This window comes from Cydia fagiglandana, chromosome 3 (assembly GCF_963556715.1).
Source record: "Cydia fagiglandana chromosome 3, ilCydFagi1.1, whole genome shotgun sequence".
In the NCBI taxonomy this organism is placed as follows: domain Eukaryota; kingdom Metazoa; phylum Arthropoda; class Insecta; order Lepidoptera; family Tortricidae; genus Cydia; species Cydia fagiglandana.
Window position 1 is genome coordinate 4,372,711 of NC_085934.1, and position 10,005 is coordinate 4,382,715.

The 10,005-nt window shown below is 35.9% G+C and overlaps 1 protein-coding gene across 1 annotated transcript in view; it reads right to left on the minus strand.

Annotated features, from left to right (window-relative positions):
* LOC134679907 (syndecan) overlaps positions 1–10,005 on the minus strand; it is a 572,242-nt gene that overhangs the window by 428,287 nt on the left and 133,950 nt on the right. The window lies entirely within an intron of this gene.

A 10,005-nucleotide genomic window follows, 5' to 3' on the forward strand; every position in this document is an offset into this window, starting at 1 on the left:
AAATTAATAATTAGGTACACAATTTTACCAATAATTGCTGACATTGGTACATATAAATAACATCGTAAGTTTTGTTGCTTCCAACTTTGATGCTGTAATTCACATTAAGGGGTTCCCTGGAGCCAATGAATGACCTATCTGAATCCCTTAGTTTTCTAATTTCTTTTTGGAGCTTATCATACGGTAAAGTTGAAAAGAATTTATGTACGAAATAGGTATCATTTGATATTTACCAATCGCTTTTCGGTGAAGAGGAAAACATGGTGAGGAAACCGGACTAATTCCAACAAGTTTCCTAGTTTCCCCTCTGGGTTAGAAGGTCAGATGGCAGTCGCTTCTGTAAAAACTAGTGCCTACGCCAATTCCCGGGATTAGTTGCCAAGCAGTTCCCAGGCTCCCATGAGCTGTGGCAAAAAGCTGGGATAGCGCGAGGAAGATTTATTATCATAGGGTAAAGTGCCCTATTACCAGCCACCTGCATTAATCGTTGAATAACTTTTATAATATGTCCGAAACTACACGGAATGTTTGTAAGTATACACGGTGTAATATGAGGAAACCGAATAGCTTTAACCACGCATTTCTGAGGTCAAAAGAAAGAAAAAATGTAAGATGAGTTTAGGTATACTTCACCAAAAAAAAAATTTTTGTTGTTGTTTTGTTTTTTCAATTTCTTGAATGTACATGTACATAAAAATAAATGTTATTTGATGTTGATTGGTAAACTTTTCACTTAAAATTGATTTTTACATTTTTTTTTCGTAAAACCTACTTTTTGCAAAGCGTTACTTGTCACTTTTTGATATCTATCAAGAAGGATATTTTAGACTACGTCCCATAGCAGCAACATCACCATCAAAAAGGTCTTTTACACTGTGTAACAATAAAAACTTGTTTTTTTTTAATTAATATTATCTCTGAAACTAGGCGAATTTCAAAAAAGTTTATAGGACATTTTTGTCTCTAAATATGATCAGGAATACGCAGTTAAAATTATTCGGTTTAAAATATTTCGGTTTCCTCATGTTACACGGTGTATTTGTCCGCGATTATCTCGCGTTTAGCTGAACCGATTTTGATGTGGTTTTCAGAAAAGTGTTTGTTACATTCGGGAGAAGGTATTAGTATACATAGAGCTGAGCTGATGCTGAACCCTGGCCGTACCTAGTGGAACCAGAAAAGACAAAACTGTGGAAAAATACAATTGGACAGCGCGGCAATGCCGCCAGCCTTCTTGGCACCCTGCCCAAAGGCACAGAGCTGGAGCCAGGTTTTTATTTATAATTTTAGTTTATATTGTAGTTAGTTGTAGCTTTATGTAGTTTTTAATTACATGTAGTTAATAATTTTTTGTAACATATTTGCTGTGACTTAATTTTTTAATAAAAAGAGACGTCATGATCGATTACCTTTTTTCTAATTGGGGCATTTTACCCTATCCCATATTTACTTAAAAATTAATTGGGAGGAAAACTAACTTTTTATCCCGCCAGGTGGTGGTGGCGAATTAGCGACTTTACCTCGCTTTGACATAAAAACTGTCAAACCACATACATTTTTTGTAAGTTATTCTATTCTTGTAAAATTTTCTCAAAAATGCCTATGTCTGATATGAATATTTGACATATTTATTTTTAGAGACGTCAAAGACGAACCCAAATAAATAGGTACCTACCTAGATATGTATGTAGATTTCGTATTAAGTAACTAAGTATTTCTATCTTTACATAATATGAATGAATCTATTTATCTTTAAGTAGGTATTAGTAGTAACGATGTGGTGTGAGCACAAACCGATTTTGCCTAAAATTAATTAGGTAAGTACAGTCACCTGCAATAATATGTTACTCTTCGAAGGCCGCAATAATATGTGACACGCTCGTATGGCTCTACAGATAAGGTCGTGTCAGATATTTTTGCGGCCTTTGAAGAGTAACATATTATTGCAGGTGACTGTACCTACTTACTAAGTAAGTACCTAAGTACCTTCTTAATTTCGACCGCACGGGCGGCATTCTCAGCAGGTTAAAACTTGTTCACGGAATTGTATTAGGGTATTCCACCTGTCCAGTTTCTGTTTCTTTGTCCAATGTGTGTTTTGTCTCACATTTTGCTTGAGAGAGAGAGTGAGATGCCATGACATTGGACAAACATATCATTGGACACATTACCGCACCGCACCAAGGTCATTGCGACGCACCCATAAGTAAGACCTTGACAACAACCTTGACAATGTCCTTGGTGCGGTGCGGTAATGTGTTAGCACTGTTAGCAGCTTTATGGTAACATTCCATTTCTAACCGCAGCTGCACTACCGGTACTGAACGCGTCGCTGTCATTGTCAATTTCCATAGTAAAATTGACAGTAATGCAGCTGCGGTTAGAAATGGAATGTTACCATTAGGCATTAAGTAGTTTGTGTTCTATTCTATGTATGTAGGTAAAGGATAACTCACGCTCACGTTAGACCGGGCCGCATCCGGGCCGGAGCTTCCGGCGCTTAGGTACGTTTCTATGACATGACAGGCGAACACGGGATGCATTCCATAGAAAACGATGCGCCGGAAGCTCCGGCCCGGGCACGGCCCGGTCTAACGTGAGTCACCCTTAATGGGTACTCGTATGTTACCAGACGAACTCGCGGGCAAGAGCTAGGAATTCATAAATGTGAAAAAAACCGGACAAGTGCGAGTGGGACTCGCCCACCGAGGGTTCCGTACTTTTTAGTACTTATTCTCTTTATTTATTTTTCTTCTTAAGTTAGGTTAATTATAATATGAATATAAAAGTAAAATATAAAAACACTTACAAAATAATAAAAAAAAGTTATAAACACACAGTACTTATTTATTGTTATCACTCACACTTAATAATGAGAGAGTGAGATGCACTGACATTGGACAAAGAAATTGAATGCAAATTTGACAGGTGGAATACCACCCTAAGGGCCCCTTGCACCATTCCACTAACCCGGGGTTAACCGGTTAAATCTGGAGTTACCTTGGTTACCAGTACAATTTGACACTGGATTAACGGTTTAACCGGTTAACCTCGGATTAGTGGGACGGTGCAAGTGGCGCTAAGTTAGTTAAGTAGTAGTTTGGTATTTTTACTTTTATGCTGTTTAACTTGTTTGAAATAAAATAAATAAAAATGTAATGTAAAGACACACATTGAAATAGTAAATTTGCAGAAAATTAAAGAAATATTGGAAAATTTCATTGTATTGTTTTTAATTTTACTGGCATTTTTCTGAATATTACATAATAGATAAGTAAATTTACATAAAAAAAAATTCACGAAAGTAGGTAAAATCACGACACTTTTATGTAAAGTTCCCCGCGGTACGCGTGTTGTTTGCTGTTGGTGCTGTTGTTGATGTGTTGTTGTTAGTAATGTTGTTGTTGCTGTTGTAATTGTGTAGTAGTTTGTTTTCCAAAGGGAAAAAGAAATAAAGTTGTACTTTTGCTAGGACAAAAAGATCCGCTTGCGAGCACTTCATTCCTGCAGCTCGGCCTTCGGCCTCGCGTGTTTGGGAAATCGAAAAGGACGCTCCGGGCCTTCGGCCCTACGCGGAGCTCGGCCTTCGACCTTCGCTCTGCCGTGTCACGCCTAACTCCGTTAACTCGAGTTACATGAGTTACGAATAACCAGTCTAAATCGTCTTAAAAACCATTAAATATATATCTTCTATAAGAAAATTTTGAAAATCTTCATTATTTACTGAGAAAAGCATATGGCTAACTCATGTAACTTCATTTTTTTGCCGATGGCGTCAGGCACAACTCAGTTAACTTAAGTTGTATGACTGACACAACCAAAATATCAACATCGTTTCTTAAGTTACCGGAGTTAGGCATGACTGGCCGAGCGCTTGATTTATACGACAACAATATTCCTATAGTAATACGTGTCACGTCTGATCACGCGAATGTCATGTAACTTGACTTACATGACTTCGTGTGACCACTATAGTATGGAAGAGTTGATCATGCGGAAACATTTAATTCGAATAAAATGAAAACTATTCAATTATGCGAAACAAAAATTAAAGGGCCCAGTCTGTGACCATATTTCCTACATGTAGATTAGATAAAATAAAAAAATTACGACGAACCGTCAACGATAACAGCATTTGAATCTTTAAAACTTTAAACGTAATTATCTCGAAACTCGACTTTTAAAGTTACATGAGATGCGCGTGACACGGCAGCGCTGGGTTTCGAAGCTCAGCGCCGCGTTAAAAACTGCCAGGGTCCCTCTATGACATTTGGTCGAGCACCACCTAGGTCTGACCGTTTGGCCGGCCCGTCCAACATTTTTCTGACCGGAAGCGGTAGACCAAAAGTCGGAATTTTCTGGAGATCACGAGACCGCCCTCTATATGAAACTGTCAAAGTCTAACACACCACGAACCTCCTTCTGGGAGAACAATTGTGTCATCAGTCAGTCGTATTGCAGCTTTATATAATATAGAAAAATACGTAGATAATAAAATTATTTTTGTCCCTGACATTCCATGTAATTTTACAGATTTTATGTAAAAGTCCATTGTCTTAGTGATTACTATACAATACATATTGAATATGTAAAAAAAAACATATTCACGGCCTCCTTAGCCTATTAGTTGATAGTGACCCTGCCTATAAAGCAGGACGTCCCGGGTTTGCATCCTGGTCAGAGCATTTATTTGTGTGTCTATTATCACGTAATATATTTGTTCATCAGGAGTTATGGATGTTGCCTATGTATTCAAGAATGTATCGATTATACATTTATACCTAAAGTGCCCACAACACAATCCTTATTGAGCTTACTGTGGGACTAGGTTAATTTGTGTAAAATTGTCCTATATATTATTTATTTATTTTACCAGTAAATTTACAGAAAATATGTAGGTATACCATTAAGAAGATATTGGTAAATTTCATTATATTGTTTGTAATATTACTGACATGTTTCGGAATATTACATAAGACTTAAGTAAATTTACATAAAAATGTATTTTTCAAAAGAAATAATAAATTTGCGAGATTTTTATGTAAAATACCCGTTCCAATTGTTAAAAATCAAGTGTAGTATTACAGATATTTATGTAAACGGGCATTTCTTAGTGACTATTACATATGTATCGTGTAAAAAGACCCATTTGAACAGGAAGTTTACAGAAAATTTATAAAATTAAAAAAAATGTTGGGAAATTTCATTATGTTTTTTGTAATTTTTCTGATATTTTTCGGAATATTACATAAGAAGTAAGTAAATTGTAATAAAAATGTGTTTCTCAATAAAAAATGGTAAAATTACGAGATTTTTATGTCAAATTCCCGATTTAATTGTTAAAAACACATTAAAAAAGTATTTGTCCCAAAAGTTCCATGTAATTTTACAGATTTTATGTAAACGTTCATCTCTTAGTAATTATTACATATTTATTATGTAAAAATACCATTTAAACAGTAATTTCTACAGAATATATATGTAAAATGAAGAAATGTTGGGAAACTTCATAATGTTTTTTGTGATTTTAATGACATTTTTTGGAATTTTACATAAGACGTGAGTAACTTTACACAAAAATGTAATTTTCACAAAATTAGGTAAAATTATGAGATTTTTATGTAAAATACCCATTTTAATTGATATAAGAAGCTAACGGCTAAGCTTCAGACTTTGGCCCATCGGCGGAAAGTCGCCAGCCTGTCGGTATTCTACAGGTTGCACTTCGGGGAGTGTGCCCAAGAGCTACACGAGCTCATTCCACCGTCCCCATTCTACCATCGGACTTTTAGACGCACGGCCGGTTTCCATCCTTACTTGGTAGATATTCCGCCAATTCGCACTAAGCGCTTTGCTTCTACTTTCCTTATGCGCACTGCCAAGGAATGGAATTCCTTGCCGGCGTCTATATTTCCGTGCTCTTATAACCCGGCAACCTTCAAATCAAGAGTGAACAGGCACCTTCTGGGCGAGCTCGCACCATCGTAGGCCACGTCTACGCCTCGGCTAGTCTGTGGCCATGAGTAAACCCATGCATAATAAAAAAAAAAAAAAACACATAAAAAAATGTATTTGTCCCAAACATTCCATGTAATTTTACAGATTTTATGTAAACTTCTATCTCTTAGTGATTATTATATATTTATTATGTAAAGCGACACATTTAAACAGTAAATTTACAGAAAATATGTAAAATTAAAGAATTTTTTGGAAATTTTATATTATTGTTTGTAATTTTCCTGACATTATTCCGAATATTACATTACACGTAAGTAAATTTACACAAATATGTAATTTGAAAAAAAATTTGTAAAATTACGAGATGTTTATGTAAAATTCTCTTTTTAATTGTTAAAAACACATAAAAAAAAGTATTTGTCCCAAACATTCCATGTAATTTTACAGATGTTATGTAAACTTCCATCTCTTAGTGATTATTACATATATGTTATGTAAAAAGACCATTTAAACAGTAAATTGAACAGAATATATGTAAAATTAAAGAAATGTTGGGAAATTTCATAATGTTTTTTTGTAATTTTACTGATATCTTACGGAATATTACATAAGACGTAAGTCAATTTACATAAAAATGTATTTTTCACGAAAATAGGTAATATTGCGAGATTTCTAAGTAAAATTCCCTCTTCAATCGTAAAAAATACATACCAAAATGTATTTATACCGAACATTCCATGTAATTTTACAGATTTTATGTAAATATTCATGGCTTAGTGATTATTACATAAATTTTATGTAAAACTACATAAAAATTATTGATTTTACCGAAAAAATGAAAAATTTACGAGAATTACGTAAAATGTCATATTTTTCCGTAAATTTCCCAGATTTTTCGGGAATTTTACAGGATTATGTAATTTTTTTGCATGTAAAATTACATAATTTTTAACAGTGTATTGTACTGAATTGTGCAGTCAATGTACCTATTGTGCTTCAGCAGAAGCATACAGAAATAAGTCAGATGGTCTGGACATTATTATAATTTTAAACGTCAAACTTCTATGAAATTATGACATATAAATAACGCTTACACTGTGTGTGCTATCATAATCATTGTAGACTTATCTTGGTCTAATTCTAATACGGAAATATAACAAGAACATTGATAAACCAATACCGATATCAGATGCTATTTTCCTACGAATACTTAAATGTTATTGAAAGCGAAAGTAACTTGCAAGAAGATATACCGCTCAATCGGTATCGATGCTCATTAGTGGATAAAAAGCAAGTTCTTTATGTTCATTGCAACACTTTTTTACTAGAACAGTGTAGCCGCGAGGAATAAGTAATGGGACTGTTAATTAAAGCATATTAGCGAATACATTAAGAAGCAAGTAAAAAGCAGACGGACGCAAAAACGCACACAATGTCCTATGGTAATACATAGGTATATATCAATTCTTAAGGCTTCGTCACACAGGCGCGTTTTGCGGGCGCACAGGCAACTTGCACTTACTAAGCGCAACGTTTTCTATGGCACCATCCCACTAAGCCGCGGTTATGGGTCAAATTTTACCTACTGGTAATCATGGTAACTTCAGGCTTAACCGGTTAACCCCCGGTTAGTGGCATTGTCCAAGTGGGGCTAAGCATTTTTGGTAAACCAATGGAATCAATTAAAACGTGAATTAATGACTCATTTAGAGGCCATAATAATGTACAAAAAACTTGAAATTCATCCGTATATATTCACGCGTAAACCATGCTTATTCGTGCGTGTAAATGCGTGCTCAATACAACAGTCGCTAAATAATCAATTACTTAGTAGTAATTATTGGCAAGATCTCCACTTCATCAGATCAATACACTTTGTATTGCTACTCGTAGTTGGATAGGCTGTCAGTTTTTTAAACTATTATTAGTTGAGTAGCCGTTTAAAATGAATAAATTGAAGGAATAACTCAACTGGCTATTATAAAATTATATCTTGATGCTTAACTGTTTTAATTATTGCAATTAAAAGTTTTGAGCAAAGAGAAACAAGGCCGGATTTGGGTAGTTGACTGCTTAGGTGCTTAATCAAATCAGTTTTTTTTTTCGAACTGTCAAAACGATTAGCCAATATGGAATCTCTATGAAATACAGAACAATGACGTCACGGTAAAGATACGGTAAAGAGACCTACTCCTTCGAGCAACACCGGCTTCCGACACGTCGGAAGGGAGGGGCCCAAGCGATATCTCACCGTACAAATCATTCTGCCATTTTTCGCGGGGGGAAGGTGCACACAGTCGCACTTCTCACACACTTACATACAAAATCCAATCAAAGGCCCTACCGCGAACCACGTTCGACGTGTTGCCTCTCTATGGCACTTGTAAATTCATACATGAGTGTGACAGGGAGGCAACACGTCGAACGTGGTTTGCGGTAGGCCCTCTGTAATGACGACACAAATACATAGAAAATGACACACGTCAAAGACAAATCTTGCAAACCTCGATCTCTTTTTGTGTACGGACGAGTGACTAGTGTCACAACACGTACACTAACACATTTTCTTTGAAGTATGTCATTGTATTCTGAGAGATGAGAAGTCGGATTTGTCGCTCGACCGATCCGCAATTTGTACTGAGCGAGTAAAATCGATAAATCCAACAATTACTTGAGACTAAAATATAATAATTGTATTTAAATGTAATTAAACGTATGATATGTAAAAAAAATATTACATGTGAAATGTAACACTTTCTTTTTGTAAATTTGATGTCCCCGACCTCTTTTTATAACAAAAAACCGAGCAAACAGGCATTTTTGTGCAGCAGTGTTCACGCGCGCATCTGGACTGAGTCTAGTGAAAAATCCAAGTGCAACTAGTTTTATTACCCGCGCTAGATTTTATTGACGCGCTAATCTTGTACCTCGGCAGAGGGGAAATAGTGCGAATGCCGCCTCCCTTCCGTGTTGCTCGAAGACCTACTCTTTATAGTTATTTCTGATTTATTAAATAGAAAAAATTGTGTTTGAAAATAACTGCGGTCTAGGTTTTTCTAATATTTTTCTGGTGTTTTATTTAGTGAAATAATTTATGTTAAATACAGGAAACATCCCTTTTGTTCAGCCGAGCCTATGTTAATTTCTATGTAAAAAAAGTCATGAGCTAGATTTTTACGCCATTAAAAAGCGTATGGAAATTGTATTACCTGTAAACTAAACCAAATGTGTGAGCGGTACGTACTTAAGAACACACCGTGTGAACTAACGCCAAGCCAATAGGGCGTAAAAAGGTATATATCCGTCATAACAGGTTTCCATAACCTCAGAATCACCATAACTGTCGCTTTGAAGCGATAAATTGCGTTACATTTCTAATGTGGCACCCCTACGATCTGTTAGGGTTGTCAACACACAGAATATATGACCAACTTTTCCGTACAAAGGGTGTGTTGCTGAAATTTTAATGCACATACAAGCGAGAGGGCCAGCACGGTCACAAAAACGCCTACTCACCAGCTTTTTACTGGAATAATGTAGGGAGAATAAGCATTGTTAAGAGCGTGCTAGGCCCGTAATGTCCGTGAAAGGAATGCTGAGAATAAAGGAACCACGAACTTGAATTTTAAGCTCTTTGAAGACTTTCATGTGTTATGGTTGAGTTTGGGATAATAATTTTGGTTGCGAAAATATCTTGGAGCTTTTAGCGGGCGAGTTTCTTCGTTGTTTTCTGTTCGTTATGGCTGACTCGATCTTGGGCAAATATATTCTGCAATTTTTGCGAGACTTTAGTAAACTTTTTGTCGTCAATAGCAGGTCTTCGTTGGGTGGACGACATTCGAAAGATTGCGGGTCACTTCTGGATAAGATTGGCTCAGGAGCGCGATAAATGGCGTACTCGAAGAGCGGCCTATGCTCAGTAGTGGGCGATAAGGCTGATATGATAATATGATGATGATGAAAAGGTCAATACAATGTTCTCGTTATTCTCTATCCTCGTAAGGCCCAATGTGCAATACAATGTACACTCCGTTTCTATCTGATTAG